The 20,004-nt window shown below is 46.7% G+C and overlaps 1 protein-coding gene across 4 annotated transcripts in view; it reads right to left on the minus strand.

Annotated features, from left to right (window-relative positions):
- The window catches only part of ZBTB7C (zinc finger and BTB domain containing 7C), a 380,971-nt gene that overhangs the window by 152,741 nt on the left and 208,226 nt on the right, over window positions 1-20,004 (minus strand). The window contains exons 1-3 of one of the 4 annotated variants that reach the window (XM_055368754.2): window positions 13,569-13,938; window positions 5,806-5,867; window positions 5,195-5,326 (exon numbers count right to left, since the gene is read on the minus strand). The gene's annotated coding sequence lies outside the window, so the exon portion shown is untranslated. Of the gene's footprint in view, window positions 1-5,194; window positions 5,327-5,805; window positions 5,868-13,568; window positions 13,939-20,004 lie in introns of those variants that run through there. The other 3 variants (XM_055368753.2, XM_055368755.2, XM_031003808.3) reach the window with 3 other exon arrangements.

The following is a 20,004-nucleotide window of genomic DNA, read 5'->3' on the forward strand; positions in this document are numbered from 1 at the left end:
CCTTCCTTCCTTCCTTCTTTCCCTCCCTCCCTCCCTTCCTTCCTTCCTTCCTTCCCTGCAAGGAAGATATTTCTCCTTCCTTCCTTCTTTTCCTTCCCTCCTTCCCTCCTTCCTTCCTTCCATCCATTTCCTTGAGCAATCCTAAATTCAATATTAATCTCCCTAGACCTTCTTGTTGATAAATGTTGATCTCCCCAGCACACCTGTTCATATTTCAGATGGAAATGTATTATAAAATCACACCATTCGCTGGTGATTACCATGGTAATCAGGCACGCTCACTGACAGGCCAGCACTCCTCTTGAAGACAAGGGTCTGGAGACAGAAGCTTTCATGTCACCTATGCCATGCCTGGGGAGAGAGGGAAATGAAGCAGGCATGGGTGGTGTTTGGGAGGGATGGTTTCCTTCTCTGGGGAAGTCTTGGCAGACAGCACAGCCCCAAGGGCCCAGGAGGGCTCTGTAGGGTGATGGGGGGTGGGCCAGACGAGGGCAAGTAAGTGGGAGGGTAAGGCCCGCATACCTTGGTGTTCTACAGTGTATATACAGCTAGCAACACTTTTACGGGATCCATGGCAAGAGATCTGAGCTACCAGGATCAGGTATCTTAGTCAGAATATCATTCAACCTCCCACCAGGTGTAGGAACAATCTCTACAGCCTCCTAGAACATCACAAAGATATAATTATTATTACTGCTTCTCTGTATCATAGGATTATGGTTTAGGGTCTGATGAAAGCCCAGGCTGTTTGAACTGTTATTTAGTCCTGATGCAGTCCATTTTAAGTTTTCTAACCAGACTGCTTGGCTTCAGATTCCAATTCTAGCACTTACTGGCTGTGTGACCTTGGACAAGTTACTTAACCTCGCGGTTACTTTTCACTTGTAAAAAGCAGATAGTATAAGTTTCCAATGCATAGGATTGTTGTGAGGATTATGTTAATTAATAAATGTAAAATGGTTGAAATAGTGCCTGTTACAGAGTAGTTGCTTAGAAAGGTGAGCCACTGAGATCCTTGAGTCACCCCTTTATCTTCATAGAAGAGGGAACTGAGGCCAAACCATGGGGAAAGCAGATAGCAAGGACTGGACTGGACTGGACTCTGAGCTAATGCTGTTCATATGAATGACACTCTATCCCCTTGCTCTCTAAGGCTAAGGAAACTTTCTATGCAGGAGTGCTGTGAGCTGAGCAGTGCATAAGAAAAGAGTGTTTGTGGGAATCAGCATTTTACCACCTGGCAGACCTGCCTGGGCTGTAGCAGAGCCTCCCCACTCAGTGGACAAGGGACAGGAAGGATCAAAGGTACAGCCACTATCCTGGGCTTTGCACAAACATTGCCTCGCTTCCTTCTCCTGGTACCCCCATGTTATCCTTTCTGAACAAAGAGGCGACTGAGGCCCCAAGAGCCCAAAGCTGCATGACAATGACGGTGAATCAGGACTGGAACCCAGACCCCCTGCCTCCCTACCCACAGCTCTTTCAGCTCCCTTCCCAAATATATCAGCTTGCTGCCCTCTGGCTGTCCTGTTTTCTACCCAAAACTAGGACCTCGTCCACCTTCTCAAGCCCAGTCACCCCCTTACTCCCACTGAAGCCCTGGAATCTTAGGCCTAGTGGGGTTGCAGGTTCCAGAGTACTTACATCCTTAAAGGATATAAACATCTGTAGCCTTCAGTCACCCCCACAATTGCCTATGCATGTTAGATGTGTCTACCAAAAACAACCACTATAATAGTTGTAGCTGCCTTTATTGCTTATTCTGTTTTAGGGTTTACGCTACCTTCTCCTTTTAATATAATGATATTTGTCATTAATTGAATTATTTTACATCGCACCAGACATCGTATAATCCAAACCAGGCCAGGAGCTGTGGGCTCTGTATTACAGCACCCACCCCACCAGAGGCAGCTGACAGGCCATTATTCTGTGTCCTGCAAACTCTGTGCAGTGATAAGGAAACTCCACCAATTTGATGCTTTATCTGGTTGCAGGTTGAGGAAAGATGTTATTTCAATCAAGATAATGATTCTATTTCTTGAACGGAAATGAGATTTTTTTTTCATTGCCTCATGGGGGTGCCACCAACATCTGTCTCCGGGCTGGAACAGGTCATGAACAAGTTAGAGGATTTTCTTGTAACCTGAGAGAGAGTGTAAACATGAAGGAGAACTGAAAGAAGGGAGCTTGCTTGCAAGAGAAAAACATATCTGCCAGGCCTCCACGATTATAAAATAAGCTCAATTTGGAAAATGTATACTGGCATTGAACAGAGCATTCAAGACCAAACTTCAGAAGGTAAGTGTCCGGTGTGAGCCCCACAGCCTGGAATTCAAGTGAGGTAAATGGCCTAAAAATGCCATGATGATACCAAAGATGCACAGAGGAGACTCAGCTATGACAGGACCTTAGACGTCTTCTAAGCCTGTTGTCAGGCGGTGTGGATCAGCTGTGTAACTGTGCTGACAGATGACCTAGCTCCTGTTTCAGCCCCTTCTACCAGAGGGGGCTCGCCACCAAAAGAACCCATTCCATTTTGGACCAGATCCTGTGTTGAGGAAGTACCTCCAAATTATAGTCAAGTCACTTCATAAAAGGAAACCACAGTGAAAAATCACACGGTGCTGACAATGCAGGAAATCTAAATGCACTTTGGAAACAGAATACACAATATGCAAATGACATCAGATAATAAATGCAGGGAGACCTCAATAATTTGCACTAAATAGTGAAGTTAGTGAAATTTTAAATTATTTTAAATATTTGGGAATTCCAGGGGCTGTCATGCAGTATCTCAAATAATTTGCTTTAAATAATAATTTAAATTTTATGTATAATTTGCTTTAAATAATAATTATTATTTGCAATGAGAAATAAAAATAATTCATTATTTGCAATTAGAAGTAAAAATAATTTTCAATTCCTATATCAATTGTTTATATAGTAACTCTAAAGAGTTCGAAAACATTTGTAAAGTTCTTTGCATTTTAAACATTCCACTGAGAGCTGAATCAGGCTATTAATTGCTCCCTCTCCAAAGAAAAGGCTTATTTCAGCTCAATCCCTTCTGGAATAACCCCAACTGCTGACTCTAAAGACCCAAGAAGGTGGCACCTTTCTATACTGCATCAGATTCACCAAAATTTTGGAATCTAAACCACGATCTTGTTGGTTGTAGACTATCATTGGAAAGTAACACAAAACTCTGGCAATATTGGTTGTCTCTAGGACAGGAGCCTGCTTGAGGCCAGAGGTAGAGGGGAGACTTTTTACAATATACCTTCTGGTACTTTTGAATTTAGAGCCTTGAGACGATACTGTCTGTTAAGAATAAAATTCCAGTTAAAAAAGCACATGTTATTTTCAGTTAAAAAAACAGACTTCAGGATTGATTTCTATTTTAATACCTATACTCCCAAAATGCAATCTTACTGCAATGAAAATTACTGCCAGGTCAGTGAAAATGACATTTGGCTGTCTTGACAAGAGTGGTGCTCACACGCATGAGAATAAAAGCAATTGATGCCCTGCCCAGGTCTCTGTACCTACTCCCCAGCTGCTGAGTGTGGTACACAGCTTTCACTCATGACATTCTCGGGTCCTTGCTCTTGGTTGAGGTGATGCCTTGGAAGCTGCACCGCCAGCAACACTCTGGGGGCAGCTGCTGACAAATAAGGGGACACACAAGCCCTGCCCCCTGCCTCCAAGTCAGACATCACTGCAGTGCAGTTGATGTGGACCAGACCCAGGGAGACCTGCCCTGAGACCACATTCCCACTCAGCTCTTGCTTCTTTACCCTCCTTCCCTCTCTCCTTGACAAGTGTTTCCTAAGAGCTCTCCCTGGATACATCACATCCCACTGAAAACTGACTCAGGCTCTGCTTCTAGGAAGCCCAACCTAAGTCAGTCACCAGTGGCTCAAAATGAAGCCCTCCAGCATCTTTTCAGAGGGTTGTTCCAGGAGTTGGAAGCACACATGAGCCTTCCTCCTTGAAGGCAGCACCATAACCACCTTTCTGCCTTGCCGAAGACCACCAGTCTGACATAATACAGCCCACGAAAGCCAGCAACAGCAAAACATGGACATCCAGAACAGACAGAGTTCTGACAACTGGACCCCGTGGCGCAGCACAATGATGACTCTTCTTCCCCAGGATGAATAAGCAGGAGGCAAGGGCTGAGCCAAAAGGACCTGTTGCATAATCTGAGCAATGTCCAGTTACGTGCAGCGGAAAGTCAGTGTGGACGTCTTAGGCAGCTCTACCACTTACCAGCAGAGCAAACTAGAGCAAATATTGAATGATTCTGAGCCTCAGTTTCTTCATCTGCAAAATGGGAATACTGGACAGAGCCTTTGTAAAGCACCTATGAGGCAGTACCATCAAGAGTGCTGCGAATTGCTCATCCAATGTGAATACTGGCTGTTGTTATGGAGATTTATAACTAGCTACCTTCTCCTGCTTGCTTGGGACAAATATTAATTAATCATCATTAAATAAATATATCCCAGCTGCCCCTCATCCTGAGCACAGTACCTAGAGCTCCCTGTGTGAGAAGTGGCTCTGGGGGAAAGGCAAGTGGACAATTGGGAGTGCTGTATTGGTGACTGTCCACCAGGAGCTCAAGATGTGGCCCCATTACTGGCCTCACAGGGCTCTGGTGGCCCTTGGCTGCAGCTGTGTGGAGAATTTTCTCTCTCTCTCTCTCTCTGTGTCTTTCTCATTCCCTCTCTCTCTCTGAGACAAAGGGAATATCTCCAATGCAGATTTCCTATAATCTACTCAGTGTATAGACTGATCTCAAATACAACCTCAAGTTTGTGAAAAATTCATGCAGCCATTTTCATATCGTGGAGTGGCCGACAAACAGGCAGAAACTAAATTTTATTTACATAGGTGAAGAATCCTTTATTCCATCCTGATTCTTTGCATCTGGACCATTCCTGAAGCCATGCCAAGCCCTCCAGCACCTGGCCCTGTCCAACCTCTCCAACATCTTCTCCCCTCCCACCCTCAGACCCATGCCTACACCATCTTCCACATAGGCATCCACCCCTGTTCCTTCCTTCCTGGAATGGCCTCCCTCCTCCATCAGTCCAGTTCAAGCCTCTCCTTCTCCAGGAAGTCTTCCCTAACCATTTCCCATCCCCAGCATTTCTGCCCGGGCCATGCCAGCCAGAGCTGGTGCACACACCTGGTCATAAAGTTCTTTGTCTCATATGCAGGTGTCTTCTCTTCCTGCACTGGACTGACAGCTCCTCCAAAACAGAGCCAATGCCTGCTGCTTCTTGTGGATTTCCCAGAGCTTCCAGGTGCTGCCTGGCACCTGGTGATTAATGACATTCTCAGATTGATTAATGGATTGGTTCCTGTGACTGCACTTAGTTTAACACACTGTTAAATGGCCTCCAAGAGAATTTACTATTCTGAATAGGGGGTCAACCTAGCAGCAAACTTAGAACTGTACAAACTGTTTGTGGCCCCAAGTAAAAAAAAAAAGGAACATCTCTCCTTTTTCTAGAGTCCTGCTCTCCCGCACAGCAATCGAGTCAAGGGAGTGACTCTTTCATGAGCCAGTGGGAACATTCTCCACTTAGAGGGCAGAGCCAGGGTTCAAACCACCCTCCTCCAATTCAGTGCCTTACATTCCTGGGTTCAGCTCCACCCCAAGGGAGGAAGCTTCCAGAAGAAGAACCAAAAGCCGATCCCATCCAGGTCATGCTCTTTTCCCCTAACAGGGAAATCCACCCACTTCCCAGGAACATTGTTAAGCCACAGAACTAAAAAAGCAAAATTCATACTCACAAGCACCGATGCCTTAGTTTTAAATTTCAGGACACCAGTTTTTCTGCAAATCTGCTCATTTCCTGCAAAGAGAAGAAAGGGACGGAGAATCATATTAGCATCTGCTCTGGGTATCCTCAGCAGTTTCCTGGCTGACCTCAGGCTTCTGCACCTTCTCTGTGTTCTCACTCCCAGCAGCACTCTCCCCTCCCCAGGCACACCACATGCTAGTTGGGTGGGTGCCCCTCGCTCCTCGCAGGATTCCACCCCTCCAGGCCCGTGGGCTCGGCCCACGCTGCCTCCCTCTCCCTCCCCGGCGCTGTGCCAGTCTCAGATTGACCACTGCCTCCAATTCCCTGAAGGCGCCCTGGCTTCTTCCCACTCCGGAGTGAGGCCTCCACTTCTGTAGCATGGGGTTGCCTAGCAACCCTGCGCGTGCAGCTCGGAAGGCCTTCCTAAATTGGACCTCACAGCACAGGGCATCTCCTTGTACAGCTGCCTGCATCTTAACAATCTGGCTCTGAATAATAACACAATGGTAATTGCATTCATGGACCCCAAACTACATTTAAATAATGTTCAAGAGCTGACACAAACCAACAAAGGCCAGAAAATGCATCGGGGAGGTTAACTGTAAGGCCAGGCAGGAACGTTCTGGGCGGGAGGGAGTTGACACCAAAGACTTGAGTTAATGACAACGCTAACCTGAACTGTGAATTCTCCTGCATTTCACCTGAGTGTGTCATCACTGTAATGTGTTGTAATGTGAGTCTGGGCAATTAACGCCCAGAGGCAGTGATGCTTCAAGACAGGATGCCCTTTAGTTCTGCTGATGCATACGTGGATTTTTGGAGGGAGTCAGGAAGTGGGGAGCTCCTTGGACAGGAGGGGAGACTGTTAATGAGTGATTTTAGTTGGCTTTTACAATCGTGGCTAAATACATTTTCGAAGGTGGGGAAAGAACTTACCAAGCAAGGGCACAAAGCATTTGCTACCTCAGCGAGGGACAAATTCGACATGACTGATGCACTTCAGGATAAGAAGTGAAGGCAAAGAGGCGTTGACACTGGCTGAAGCGCAGACTGAGCAGCCTAGCTTGGAATGGGGAAAGGGGTGGGTGCGAGAGGCCAGCTTTGATCTGTGTCCCTGGCAGAGGATACTGTGCAGCTCTGCTCAAGGGAGGAGGGTCTTAGCACACAAGCAGTGGCAAGCTGGCAATCTGCTCCTTGTGGAGCCTTAGCAGTGAGGGCCGGCAGATCAGCTCTGATCATTTGAAAGCGGGAAGCACTTTGTTTTTAAAAAGCTCAATCCTCCTGCAAGGGAATGGGGCAGATATCTGTACATCCACGTTCATCAGCATTGTTCACAATAGCCAAAAGACGGAGGGAAGTCAAACGTCTATTGGGAGAAGAATGGATAAACAAATGTGGTATATACATACAGCAGAATTTTATTTATCCTTAAAGTGGAAGGAAATTCGGATACAGGCTACAGCATGGATGAACCTCCAGGCCATTATGCTAAGTGAAATAAGCCAGTCACAAAAAGACAAATACTGTATGATTCCACTTATATGAGGTACCTAGAGAAGTCAAATCCATAAAGACAAGAAGTAGAAGGCCGGGCATGGTGGCTCATGCTTGTAATCCTAGCACTTTGGGAGGCCAAGGTGGGCAGATCATGAGGTCAGGAGATCGAGACCATCCTGGCTAACACGGTGAAACCCCATCTCTACTAAAAATACACACACACAAAACTTAAGTCGGGTGTGGGGGCCGGTGCCTGTAGTCCAAGCTACTCGGGAGGCTGAGGCAGGAGAATGGCGTGAACCCGGGAGGCAGAGCTTGCAGTGAGTCGAGATGGTGCCACTGCACTCCAGCCTGGGCAACAGGGCAAGACCCCGTCTCAAAAAAAAAAAAAAAAAAGACAGGAAGTAGAATGGTGGTTGCCAGGGGCTGGGCAGGGAGAGGAGAATGAGGAGTTATTGTTTAATGGGGACAGAGCTTCGTTTGAAAAGATGTAAAAGTTCTAGGATGGATGGTGGTGATGATTGCACAACAGTGTGAATGTACTCAATGAATTACACACTTAACAAATGGTTAAAATAAAAATCCCCCTGCAACAATAGCACAGCATACACCTCCACACTGTTTCTCTGCAAGACTTCAGTCCATCTTCATTTTGGAAGTCAGAGTGGCCTGTGTCATTCACAAGCTTGGACAGGGAGACTCACTGGGACCAAAGGACATAATGGACAGTGTGACTGGGCCAGAGAGCCTGTATTAGTCTATTCTCATACTGATAATAAAGACATACCCGAGACTGGGTAATTTATAAAGGAGAGAGGTTTAATTGACTCACAGTTCTGCATGGCTGGGGAGGCCTCAGGAAACTTAAAATCATGGTGGAGGGGGAAGCAAACACATCCTTCTTCACACAGTGGCAGCAAGGAGAATGCAGAGTGAAGAGGAGGAAAAGCCCCTTATAAAACCATCGGCTCTCGTGAGAACTCACTTGCTACCGCGAGAACGGTATGGGGGAATCCAGCCCCATGATTCAATTATCTCCCACTGGGTCCCTCCCACAGAATGTGGGAATTATGGGAGTTACAATTCAAGATGAGATTTGGGTGGGGACACAGCCAAACTATATCAGAGCCCATGGCTCATAAGCATGGTGTTTGTGCAATGTGGCCTCAGACAGAGAGAGGGGTCTGAGCATTGAGAGACAGGATTCTCCTATTCCCACCTCTTGAAGTCCAAACACCATCACCTTCCAGAACTCAGCCTCCTTCCACTTAGCCAGTCCTATCCCTGTGTCCCCTGTCTGCTCTCCCCACCGGGAACCTGGGCTCCTATTACACTTTCATTGTTACCATTTGTTCACCTCATACCCCTGCCTAGAAAGCCCCTTCCTGTGCCATCTGACCTAATTTTACTCTTTCTACTGGGTCCACATCAAAGTCCACCTCCCTCATCAAGCCTTCCAGATCCCTCCCAGTTGTACTTTCTTTGAATGCCACAGCCCGTAATCAATCACTTCTTAGGTACTATCTCATGTTCTTGTCTGAAAATCTGGTCTCTTCTAATAAGTCCCTGAAAGGAACCCTGAGCAATGATTATTGCTAACATTTTTTTGTCCACCACAAGCTGTAGCTCAGGGCTGAGCACACCATGGTTGCCGGATTGCCTTGCCTCCTTTCTCAGGGAATTCTAACCATAGCTCCCCCGCCCAGGGCACAAAGCATGACTGCTGGCTGCAGAGCCCTGGAGCTAAATATTCCAGGTGAACGCTCAGTTCCTTCCAGTCACTTAGAGGTGTAACTCAATGTGTGCAATAAACAATTGAGCATTTACAGATTTTATTAATTTGGAAAGGTCATTAGAGCTAACAGCTTCTCCAAGTGAGAGTGAATAAATAGCATGGGTAATTTTTTTTCTATGCCCTGGATTTTTTTTCTTGGAATGTACTTTAAGCCTCAAAAATAATGTTAGAAGTAAAAAAGAAAAAAAAAATCCAGGCTTTGGAGACAGGGGGAGACTGACAGGAGTTCTGGACAAGCCTCGTCCCCTCTGTCTTCCCATCTGCAAAACAAGGGAGTGGTCTCAAAGGTTCTTCCAACTTAGAAAAATAAAATTATGATTCGATTTTAGGAATGTGAAATTAGCTAGTGACCTTCCAAGTTAGCAGTTGCTGCCTCTCCCCCACCCATCCTTCCAGGTGCCCCTCGCCTTGGATAGATACGGCATGAGTTCACACCTCTGCAGCCAGAACAAGGTCCTTAATCATTTCAGGTGCCTTCCCAGGCCCTGACCTGGGTGCTCTCAATCCCGACGACCTGGCTCGCCTTGCTTTCATTAGATCATTAAGGAATGCTCAAGACTAATGAGTTGTTTTCTCGAATCTCCAAAAATGGCTGGAAAGGGGCAGGAGGGCATCATCCAAGCTCTGTCTCTCCTTGGCTCGGTGACCAGCCAGTGCTGTCTGTCAAGGGCTGGCCTCTGCGGAGCAGATGCTCCTGGCTCTTCCGGACAGGTGAGAAACGGAAGCAACATTCAGGGAGTGGAGTGGAGGGGCTCTGGCTCCTGCCTACTGTCGTGGGGAGAAACACTTGGCCCTTGACCAGAGTGCTGTTGGCTAAGGCTTTTCCTGACATCCTTTTCTCTCCCTATCATCATCCGTCCCTCTTCTCTCTGCCTTGGGTGCAGGCAGATGCTGGGAAGGTGGGAGTGCAGTGTCTGTCTGTGAATGTGTGGCCACAAACACTCTTGCCTCCACCTCCAGACTGCCTGGGATTATCAGGAGCAAGAAGAAGACTAAGTGTGAATCAAGACTCTATAAGGAACAACATTAATACTAATCTTAACATTACCATTGATATTAACTATATGATGGTTTATGATTAAAGAAGCATTTTCCCACGTATGTATCAGGTAGGTAGAATAGATTCAACACATTTGTTGAGTACCTGCTGGGGATGCAGATATGAAAAGGTGTGAATCCTGCCTGCCAACTCCTTGCAGGAGGGTTGTAGACAAGATGATGGAGACACAGAGGAGCTGAGCAATTGTCTTAGTGTCATCCAGCTAGCAGACACTGAAGCAGTGCTCAAACCAAGCCCATGAACTCAGGGGCCCTTTGCAACTCTACCTATATGACTTGTGAGTTTAGTATGAAATTTAGCCTGCATAACATCATTCAGAAGGGAACAGCCACTAGACAGGATGGTTTGGGGACAGTGGGATTTTATGCCTAGAATGAAACAGCGACTGTGGGCTTCAGTGCATGGGAGGCCCAAGGCACCCCAGAGAGGCAGGGCCTGAGCTGAGCACAGTGCAGAGCCCACTGCAGACACAGCCTTGCTGTCCATGGCCTTTTCGCCCATTGCTAAAGACCCCTCCTCTCAGCCTTTGTAGAGAGGCCTTGAAAGTTGAGGCAAATTCATGACATCTTCCCCCCACCACCCAATCTGCACTAACCTTTCTCTGGCACAGCACTTATAATCGGCATGTGACACAAAATTGGTGTTGTTCTTCTTGGAGTCTCTTTTGGGGAAAACAAGTCCCATGCTTGGGGGAGTCGTACAAATCTCTCACTTTACAACCAAGGCCACGGAAGCCCAGTGGGGCCAAATACCTTGCCTTGAGCACACTAAAGACAAGAGCGGAAGTCAGGTTCCCAAACTCCCTGCCCAGGGCCTGCACACACCCACCTTGCAGAGGTGGGAGGGTAAGAACGGGCTGTGCTTTGCTTCCTCTGACCTTCCAGCAGGTGGAAGATGAGCACATGGCCACCCCTCAGTGAGTGTCTGTGGCTGGGAGGACGGCCAGGTCATGGGCCCTGTGGCAGGGTCTGTAGCTCCCAGGAGGCCATAATGCTTGGTGGTTCAGAGGCAGCCTGGCCCTGCCATCGACCAGCTGTGTGACATTGGGCAAGTGACTTAACCTCTCTCTGCGTCAGATTTTTACCAGCAAACGGGGCATAATAACGCTACCTACATCCTATTTCGCAAGGCTGAAGCAAGAATAAAATAAAAGAACAAGGAGAAACACTTCTTGCAGGACCTCAGCTGGGGCCATTAAGGCTGGCTTTTCCCTGGGAGGTGAGCTCCATGGTGGCGGGTGGAGGACACTGAGCCACTATGCTTATTGCTCAGTCCTCAGTGCCTCGCATGGGGCAGGCACATAAATGATAGCTAACCACATTCCTGGAGAAAGTACTTCTGGGGCTAGCGGGAGTCCAGCGCTTGGTGAGAACAAGGCCTGGTGTGTTGAGCTTTCACAGCAGGTAGGCCAGCCTCAGTCCTGAGAGGCCCGGGGGTTGTCCAGCTGAGAGTCTGCAGTGACAGGGAGGCAGCAGCTGCCCCTCCCAGGATCCTTCAGAGGCTATGTTTGATGGGTTGCAGTTTGCTTTATCTCCAATATTAAAATCAACCACCCTTGGAATGCAAAATGGTACAGCCACTGAGGAAGACAGTTTGGCAGTTGTATACAAAGCTAAACACAGGCTTACCACAGACTCCAGCAATCACACTCTCAGGTATTTACCAAACGATTTGAAAACTTATATCCCCACAAAAACCTGCACACAAATGTTTATAGCAGCTTTATTCATAATTGCCAACAACCAGAAGCAACTAGGCTGTCCTTCAGTAGCTGAGTGGATAAATAAACTGTGGAACATCCAGACAAAAGAATGTAATTCAGCGATAAAAAGAAATGAGCAATCAAGCCACAGAAAGATATGGAGGAAACTTAAATTCATATTACTAAAAAACATGAAAGCAGGTGAAAGAAGGCAATTGGAAAAGGCTACATACTGTCTGATTCCAACTATATGACATTCTGGAAAAGGCACGACTATGGAAACAGTAAAAAGATCAGTGGTTGCCAGGGGCTGGGGGAGGAAGGGATGAATAGACAGAGTACAGAGGATTTTTAAGGCAGTGGAACTATTCTGCATGATACTGTAAAGGTGGATAGATGACATTATGCATTTGTCAAAACCCATAAAATGGTGCAACATGGACCGTGAACTCCAGTGTAAACGGTTGATGATGGACTTTATTTTTTGAGATGGAGTCTTGCTTTGTCACCCAGGCTGGAGTGCAGTGGTGCGATCTTGGCTCACTGCAACCACCATCTCCCGGGTTCAAGTGATTCTCCTGCCTCAGCCTCCAAGTAGCTGGGACTATAGCCCGTGGCACCACGCCTGGCTAATTTTTGTCTTTTTAGTAGAGACGGGGTTTCGCCATGTTGGCCAGGCTGGTCACGAACTCTGGACCTCAGGTGATCTGCCTGCCTTGGCATCCCAAAGTGCCGGGATTACAGGCGTGAGCCATTGAACCCAGTGGATGATGGACTTTAGTTCATAACAATGTGTCAATATTGTGTCATCGATTACAACAAATGTGCCACACTAATGCCAGATGGTAATAATAGGAGAAACAAGGCGAGGGAGGGTATTGCAAAGGGATGTGTTGTAAGGACTCTCTGTACTTTCTGCTTAATTTCCCTATAAATTTAAAACTGCTCTAAGTAATAAAGTTTCTTAATTAAAAAAAAATCAACCATTTCAAAACACAACGCTCGGTGCCAATAAGTACGGGGCATCATTGAGTCCCCACTGGACTCCCAGGCCCCACGCTGGGGACTTGGAGGAGGACTGTGAGACCTGCACAATCCTCCCAACTTGAAGTGCAACCACGTCTGGCCAAAATGTTAGAGACAGTGTGAGAAAGTCAAGTGGGGAGGCCAGCAGGGCCTCCAGCTGGTGATGCAAACAGGGCTGTGCACCCCAGCAACCCGGGCACCTCTGGCTATTAGGCAGTGATTCTACTCTTAATTCACTCTTTCTGAGAATACACCCCGGGCCAGGCACACTCTCCCTGACTTCCAGAGGGAAGGTCTATAATAGACTTAGCCCCCTCCTTGCAGGTCTAGAGGCTAGACTCTGCCCAGCCTTTTCCTATTCCCCACACTCCCAACACCAGATATAGTAGGTGTTCAATAAACAGGTATTGAATTAAATAGTAATTATTTGCATGCCTCTTGCTCCCCCATCCAAAAAAAAATCTGATTATAAGCCCCTTACCCAACCTCCCAACAGAGTACTTGCTGAACAAAATGAATAGCAGAATTCAGGTGGAAGGAACACGCCATAGGAGAAACCTTGTGTTTGTTAATGGGGGCACTTGCCACAGCGCTGAGAGCATATCTCAGAGGTGACTCCCCTGGCTGCTCCTGCTCTGCTTTGCTCCCCTCCCCAGCAGGATGGACACTCACCAGCTCCTGCAGGGAAGGGTGGAGAGGCCAGGATCCACTGAAGCAAGGTGGCAGGCGCGTGGAGTCATCTCTGAGCATCCTGCCTTGTCAGTGTGGAGACAGAAGCAGAATAAAGCCCCTTGGTCCAGGGACCCATCGTGGGGGTGCCTCTGGGAAGCCCAGCAAGCATTTATGGAGGGTCAGCTGGGGTCTACTCCCTGCCACCTAGCCAGCAGGGCATGAAGCCATGGTGTGATTCAGAGAGAGTGGGGGAGGTTGTGTCTGTGTGTGGCTGAGATAATGGAATCCTCCTTCAGTCATTGCTCTGGGGTGACAGCCCCTTAGAAGTCCACATTTCTGTGACCTTGGCCTAGAATCTTAAAATAGCCCTGAGAAAGAGGGAGGGCTGAGCCCAGAGCCAAGGCCAACAGTGGGGCCTGGGCCAAGGGAGGGGAGGGCAGATGAGCCTGTCCAAGGAACAAAGGCTTCATCTCCCTAGTCTGGCTGCCCAATCTGGGTCCTCTGCTCAGTCACGTACACTTTATTTTTTCTAGACTCAGGGAAGTACTCCTGGATTCCCCACCCTACCCCCTGCCCAGACAGCCAGGGGAGGAGGGGTCTCTCACACCAGCTTCTAAGTCATCCTGCAGCCCTCTGTCCATTGCAGGAGCATCCATGGTGAAATATGTGCATTCATGCAGAGTGGTGATATTGGGGGGGTTGTCTGAACTAAAATCTAGAAAGGGGCTAAAGAAGGACTCCACTTTCATAGCTGGGGGGAGGTGTGGTTAGGCCAGTGAACCCTGGGGAGAACTAAGTGCAGCAAGGTGATCATGCCCAGTAAGCTCAGGAGATAATGTGAGAGGGCTCCCAGGGGCAGCAGAGTAAGCAGAGGCTTGCAGGATGGGGAGGATTTGGAGAGATAGGGGTGAAGGGCAGTCTAGATAGGGGAGATTCTTAGCAACGCTGCAGAGGCAGGGACAGGCCCAGCATCACCAGGGCAGTGAGTTACCAGGTCTGGCTGGAGCAGATGACATGTGCAGAGAGGATCAGGAAATACAGCCAGGAGAGCAGCTGAGGAACCCCAAATGCCCGCCAGCTGACTCTGGGCTTGAGTCTTTGGATAGCTGTGGGGAAGGGAGAACAGATGAGGAGGAGTGGGGGCTGGAGTGCAGCATTTTGTTCGGGCCCTGCAGAGACACATCTGGGAGTGGGGAGGGGGCAGAGGGACTGGCTCAGGCTGAAGTCATCCCCATCCCTGCTTCCCCTTGGCTACTCCCAGTTTTGCCAGCTCTGGGAAACTCAGCCAACTAAGCATCTGTGGCCCAAAAATGTAATCTCTGTGTACCAGCCTCTGATTCAGAGAAGTGGGAGTGAGTTTCTAGGAGCTAAAGCCCTGGCAAATATACTATGGTAGGGGCCCTCTTAGCTGTCTGGACTAGTTAGCTACCTGAAAGATTTTAACCTTTAATATATACTTGTACATTCATTCACCAAACTTTTGATGTAACATTAATGTAACATTTTAACTTTCTATTTTTTGGTAAATTGTTTCTATTATTATTTCTTACATAAACCATACTCATATGGTGATATGGTTTGACTGTGTCCCCTTCCAAATTTCATCTTGAACTGCAGCTCCCATAATCCCCACGTGTCATGGGAGGGATGTGGTGGGAGGTAATTGAATCATGGGGGCGGGTTTTCCCCTGCTATTCTCGTGATAGTGAATACGTCTCATGAGATCTGATGGTTTTATAAAGGGGAGTTCCCCTGCACATGTTCTCTTGCCTGCTGCCATGTAAGACGTGACTTTGCTCCTCCTTTGCCTTTTGCCATGATTGTGAGGCCTCCCCAGCCATGTGGAACTGTGAATCCATTAAACCTCTTTTTCTTTATAAAATTATCAAGTCTCAGATATGTCTTTATTGGCAGTGTGAGAACAGACTAATACATATGGCATTGCCTACAATTTCCAGTTTCAGGTTTTTTTTTCCAGTTGAATGACAAATTAAATACATTGGCAAAATAATCTGAGTGTAAAAAGTCTCCCTAGATTTTTTTGATATTTCCCCAACAACCTTCCGCAGTTGTTTCACCCACACCTAACTCAACAGCATTTTAAAAAAATGACTCAAAATGACTCAAAAATGTTTTTGTGAGTCTTTCCAAAGCTTCAACTTAGTTTTCATAGAAATATTTTCTTCTTTTTTTTGCAACAGTATTTAATTGGCTTGTATAATATTTAATTAAATTGCATAATTACAATAGCAAGTTCCACTGGCATAAACAGGTTTGGGAACGAAGCCCAGCTGCCTCCAGGAAAGCATTTGGCTCAGCTGGTGGGAGCAGACATGGTGGACATCTTGGACAGCAGCCTTCCTGTCCCAAGTGTTCCTCTAGCTGTGGGTATCAGTCAGGGGGAATGGAGAAAGCTGGTAAATTTGGCAAGACAGTTAATTGCAGTTTAGAGGGCATCTAGTGCCCTCCTTATCCAGACCTAGGAAGGCTACTTCTACAGAGACTAAGGACCTGATGCTGGTGTGCCCACCTTGGTCCAGTCCTCCCCTGGGGCTGCTTCTTCCCTACTCCACCCTTTGGGGAGTGGGCTGTATCTCTCCAGATGCCTTTCCCCTTCATGCATCCCCACCCAAGACTTCCTCCCACTGCAGCTGTCTAGGAAGGATTTGGCAAACTAACTTCACAGCTTTAATAACAGACAACAGCCAAATGCACCACTCTCCCAGAGGTGACAAGAACTTCTTACAGAGGTGAGTTTCTAATATGTAATTTCAGGCATCTGCAGTAGGTTGCTTGGGGAAGGATTTGGGGGTCAGAGGGATGTCTAGGAGTCTCTCAATCAAACCATCCTCCTGAGGCTAGGTTTATGTCCAATTGTGTCACCACTGCGCACATGTCCCCATAAGAAGATGTGGCCACAGACTTATCTCTCATTCTTCATGTTCTGAAATCCTTTATGTTGTATGGGATCCTCTCCTCTTTTAACTTCCCTTCTGAAAGTCTTTTTTTTCTAGACCCAGCTCTATGGGTCACATATAGCAAAAGTCAATATTTAACCCAAATGCCATCAAATCAATGAACCACCCAACCGACCAACCAACCAATCTCAAGTACAGTGTTAGCAGGCACCTGCAACTCATGAAGAGAAGAAGGAAAATGCCCTTCAAAAGAACATATCTGTAGTGAATATTTGCTACTTTGAACCATCCACCTTTCATTCTGCCTTCCTCTTGGAAAGAGAAAGCTAATTTCCTTCCAGATTACCACCTGGCCCCCACAGCCAATGTGTTTCAGGGGTGGGTCATGGTTGGCTTAAGTCAATCAGCTCAACTCTGTTCCCTGGCCATGGTGACGAGACCAAATTCTGTCACATAAGATGCAAGGAGATGTTTGCTAGGGACTTCTGGGGAAGATGCTCCACTATTGGAGATGTGGAAGGTGCATGCAAGGCCTGGAGCTGCTACAGCCATTTTGTTACCATAAGAAGTCCAGTGAGCAATGCTGAGCTAGTCACAGAAAAATGGAACTAGGGACCAGATCAAACTGCTCCTGAAGATCATCCTGCCTCCAAACTTTTCATTTACCTAAATCAATAAATTACTTTTATTGTTTTGAATTGGCTAACTTTTAAAAATCAAACTGATAAATATACATGGTTTTACAAAATCAAAAATAATAAAAGCTCAGCAATGAAAAATAGCAGCCCCTGCTCCAGCCCTCTCCACACTGAGCCCCAATTCCCAGAGATAACAGCTCTCAATTTTTAAAAAGCCACTTCTCCTGTTCTTCACTGACATATTTTTAAATAAAATGCTGTATTGGTCAGCTAGGGCTGCTGTCACAAAAATGTCATAAACTGTGTGACTTTAACATCAGAAATCTGTCACAGTTCTGGAGGTTGGGAGAGTTCAAGGTCAAGGTGCCAGCCAGTTGAGCTTCTGCTGAGGGCTCTGCTCTTGGTTTCAGACACCACCTTCTCACTGTGCCCTCACATGCCAGAGAGAATACACTCTCTGGTGTCTCTTGTTAGATGGACACTCATCCCATGGGATCAGGGCTCCACCTTTATGACCTTGCTTAATCTTAATTCCTTGCTTACTCCAAATACAGCCATATTGGGAGCTAGGGCTTCAACGTAAGAATTATAGAGGGATGCAGTTCAGTTCATAGCACATTTCTAGATTTCCTACTTTAGATATTATCTATTAGTGTCTCATAATGAAAATGAGGTTTTATCTCCCTCTAACCACATGTTTCTGTTCCCTGTATCTTCCTGATACCATCATTTTTAGTGAAATCAATTGTCAGTGTTTGCAGTATTGTGATGAGGTAGATATGATTTATGGATGAGCCCAAGATACGATTTCCCTTCTTGCATAACGCTGTACTTTTTCCTTTCATTGTTAAAAACAATGGCTTTATATGCACTTAACTCTTATTTACACACAAACTGACTTCCAGGTCTGTTAAAATCCCTTCCTAGACAATTCAGCAAGTTAGGAATCTGTCCATTCCTTTTTCATTTTTTCCTAGAATCACCCCATCTAGAGTTCCCCATCTTCCAACTCCAGTCCTAGACCAAGTGCTCCAAAGCCTGGTGCACAGCTGTCACCTGGATTCTTGCATTGGACCTCCAGACACACTGCATCAGTTTCGAGTGCTGCTCTAACAAATTTCCACAAACCAAGTGGCATAAGACAACACAGATTTCTTATCTTAGAGTTCTGGAAGTCGGCAGTTGGGAGTGGGTCTCAGCGTGCTAAAACCAAGGTATCGGCAGGGTTGCATTCCTTCTGGAGACTCTCAGGAAGAATTGTTTCCTTGACGTTTCCAGCTTCTAGAGGCCACCACATTCCATGGCTCAGAGCTCCCTTCCTTCATCTTCAAAGCCTGCAACCTCGGGCGAGCCCTTCCCATATTGCCTCCCTCTGACCTCTCTTCCATTTCCCTCTCTCATGTATAAGGACCCTTATGATCCAATCCAGCACATTCTGATCACCCAGAGCGATCTCCCCATCTCAGGGCCAGCTGATTCACAGCCTTCATTCCATCTACCATCTTCAATCCCTTCTGCCGTGTAACCTAACGCTTTCACAGGCCCGGGGGATTACGATGTGGACATCTTTGGGAGTCCATTATCTTGTCTACCCTACACACCATGCTTGTTTCTGGTTTACTCTGGTTTCAGTGGCATGAATGCTCCTCTGGCAGCTTCCTGAGAAAGGCTGCATTGGAGGCACATCATCTGAGCCCATGCCTACCTGAAACGACTTTATTCCTCTCATTCTTGACTGGCAGGAATAGAAAGCGAAGCTGGAAACCACTGTCTTTTGGAAGGCTGAAGGCACTGTCCCAGTAGCTTCTAGATTCCAGGAACGCTGGTAGAAAGTCTAATGCTGTTCTGTGTTCCGATTTTTGCAGGCAACCTCCTTTTTTTCTCTCTGAAGGTTCTATAACTCTTCTCTTTATCTCTAGTATTCTGAAATTCCACAATGATGTGCCCCGTTGTGGGTCTGTGCCATTCATTCCCGCAGTCTGGAAGCTCTTGTATAACTTCTCTGATACTTTCCTCTCCTCGGGTTTTATTCTCCATTTCTGGAACTCCTACTGCTGGCCCTCCTAATTTCCTTAATTTTTTCAAATCCTCGTTTCTAAATCATTGTCTTCTTTTCCCACATTCTGAGAAAGTCCGTCATTTCTCTCCCTCAAATCTTCTACTGAATTTTAAATTTCTGCTATTATATGTTTAATTCCTTATTCCTTGGATGTTTCTTTTTTATAACCTTCCATTCTCACTTTATGGATGCATTATCTCCTCTTATCTCTCTGAGGACATCAATTACAGTTTTATTGAAGTTTTCTTTGGGCTTGGCTCTATTCCTTCGAGCTCTTTTTCTGTTGTTGTATAATTGTTTCCTTTTCCTCCCCCTCCTCCTCCCCCTCCCCCTCCTCCTCATTCTCCTCCTCCTCCTCCTCCTTCTCCCCTCTCTTTCTGTCTCCTGTTAGAGGTTTCCTTTCTACAAATACCAGCTGATACTTCACCACCATCTATAGTTAAGAGTAAGACACTAAAAAGTTGGTCATTTCTCTATGGAGGATTAGGGAGGGATCTGGTCATTTTCCAGAGGATATGATCCAAGAAGTTCCAGGCTTGGAGACACTGCTTACGGCTGAGGGAAGGCTTGAGCGCTATACTCAAAATGAAAGAAGGTATTCAAAACTGCATGCTGAGTGGTGACACTTCTAGCACTTCTCTACTTCGGGTGAGAATTTGAGGAAATGTATTTGTGTGTGTGTGTGTGTGTAATTTTTTTTTTGACTCTTGGGCCAGTCAGTTTACTTGCAAAGGAACCCTTAGCCACCCTGCCTGGAGAATAGACCCTGGCTGCCAGTATTCTTGGATCCCAGCGTACGACACCTATTTTAGAACTGCATG

The sequence above is a fragment of the Gorilla gorilla genome, chromosome 17 (genome assembly GCF_029281585.2).
Source record: "Gorilla gorilla gorilla isolate KB3781 chromosome 17, NHGRI_mGorGor1-v2.1_pri, whole genome shotgun sequence".
NCBI lineage: Eukaryota > Metazoa > Chordata > Mammalia > Primates > Hominidae > Gorilla > Gorilla gorilla.